At 38.5% G+C, this 2,189-nt stretch overlaps 1 protein-coding gene and 1 long non-coding RNA gene across 8 annotated transcripts in view; one reads left to right on the plus strand and one right to left on the minus strand.

Annotated features, from left to right (window-relative positions):
* Nucleotides 1-2,189, minus strand: part of LOC109537565 (LDL receptor repeat-containing protein egg-1) — a 103,404-nt gene that overhangs the window by 2,858 nt on the left and 98,357 nt on the right. The gene's annotated exons all lie outside the window — the stretch shown is intronic.
* LOC125502942 lies at nucleotides 579-2,156 on the plus strand. Its single transcript, XR_007280617.1, has 3 exons — nucleotides 579-742; nucleotides 821-1,084; nucleotides 1,617-2,156. It is a non-coding gene; the product is annotated as an uncharacterized LOC125502942 (long non-coding RNA).

Consider the following 2,189-nt stretch of genomic DNA (forward strand, 5'->3'; position numbering starts at 1 on the left):
AAGTTTGTATAAAAAAATGTGTTTTGGTGCCCTGAAAACTTATTGGCTGTTCGAAAGGCGGGTTTGGGCCTCGAATCACGTTTCGACCAGGTCTTTATCAATACAATACAAAACTTTCTGCTCGATATAGAATTAATTTCTGAAATTATCGAAATGAAAAACAAGCCAAATAAAACGTACGACTTTAGTGCAATGTGAACAGTTTATCCCGGTTAAATGAAACTGGTTCGACACTTAAACTTGCGGCAAAATAACCACTGAAGAAGCCTTGAGCAGGGTCATTATTCCTCATTGTTCCAAAATCAAAATTACCTGCCTCCTAATGAATCGACTTCACAACATTCACCTTCAACACACACATCAAGAAATATTTATCACACTCTCATCCTGGTTAATGTTTATGTAAATTTTAATTACAATCTACTTGCAAGCGATTTTTTCATTTCCCACTTATGACTAAGTGTGCAAAATAAGCTGATGACTCGGTTTCGAACCGTGCTGATTTAATTTGAGCGGACCTGAACAAGCTGGAAATTAGTAATTCAAGAGATCAAAGATAAGAAAAACAGAAGAAGATCTTTGCCGACCACAAACATCTTCGCGGCCTTCTAGTTGTGGCTCTGCTTCAGGCCGAAGAAGGCGCCCTTTCTTCAGACGTGTGCGAATTTTAATTTGTTGTCTGGTGAATCCGTTTCAGAGTGTGTGCTTGGTTGTGTTGACTTTATCCCAAATGTTTGCTTCGGTAAAGTTCTTTTAGGCAAAGATTTTCATTTTTAATGCAAATTTCCATTATTATTGAGCAACAATTAAACCTTTGCAGAAATGGTCGCATTGCGAAACGAACTAACAAGGCGCAAGAAAGTGAATAATTAGACAATTGGACCCTATTAGAGTGTGCAGTCTTCCAGTCAGGATAATTGCATAAGAACCATACATTTTTTCTTCTGTAAAACCCACCCTAATGATGAACTAAAACAGGAAAACATGTTTGAGGTGAACACCTTGGTTTTGCTAATCTGCATCGCAAGTGGTTTGCAAGTGCATTCAATTAGCATAGACGGGCAATTGAGTGTTATAAAAAATGGTGAGTATTTGAATTTTTACAGCGAGTTTCACTTTCATTGCGTGCTGGCAAGTTCCTCGTTGATAGCCATCTTCATGTTCATCACGTGTGAATTTAAATGCCTCTGGTTTGGTAACATTTAGGAAAGATTGTAATCTTCGACATCGCCAGAACCGATTTCGAGCCTATTAGCCCTCATCAGTCGAGCTTGATGGGAGCTAATAGGCTCGAAACCGGTTCAGGGGGCACCTGAGAACCGCCAATTACTATCGATTAAATCTTGTGCTTAGTGTAGATTAACTGTATTTCATTGCGAACCTAATTTTCTGCCAGGCTAAAAATGTTAATGAACTTCGCATAATGCGAAGAACATCTTGACCTCCAATTACCAGAGGCTGAATTTGAATGGTGCTCAGTTCAGGTCAAGCAGCGCAAAAAAAATCGTAAAAAATCAGGACAACAAACGCGTTGAAAGCAGCGCGAGCTTGACTGTTTTCGACCAATTTGCCCGCGGTTTGCAAAGTTTTCTAATAGTAATTTCCGATGTTTGCAGACTGTTATGAGCGACTGGCGATTGGCGAAAAATTGAGCCCCAAGCAGACGTACAAGAGCTTTGAGCACAACACCGTATCCAAATGTGAGAAGGAATGCACGAAAGAACAGGAAACGTGCAGGGCCTACAGCTTTGGGTAATTTCAACACTCGACAACACATTTGGTGTTTGTAACTGATGAGTTTTTCGGGCTTTTGGGTCTTTTTTGGGCTTGATCTTGCCAAGCAAAGGACAGTCTTTGTCTTGGTCTTGCTTTCAAACGAGACGCAAACTGAAATAAGATTAATTCAGTATAATAACCAGAATAATAATAAAAGTATTTAAAGACAATCATAATCAGTGCGCAACAATAAAATAGTGCCAGCCTGTTTGCTACTTTGTTTATCTGTGATTTTCTTATTATGAAGTGGTAAAATCTGAAGTTTTCGAAAATACTGCAATTTTCCAACTGGATAAACTCCGATTGTTTCAAGCGATTTTTTCTGATGAAGCGTTATTTAGCACTATTTTTTTCTCTGTTAGTCGCTGTTTTGGTAAAAGTTGCGTTCTTCAGATAAATTTTGAATAAAAAAT

The sequence above is a fragment of the Dendroctonus ponderosae genome, unplaced genomic scaffold (genome assembly GCF_020466585.1).
Source record: "Dendroctonus ponderosae isolate FM_Combo_2020 unplaced genomic scaffold, Dpon_F_20191213v2 Dpon_F_20191213_11, whole genome shotgun sequence".
Lineage (NCBI taxonomy): Eukaryota > Metazoa > Arthropoda > Insecta > Coleoptera > Curculionidae > Dendroctonus > Dendroctonus ponderosae.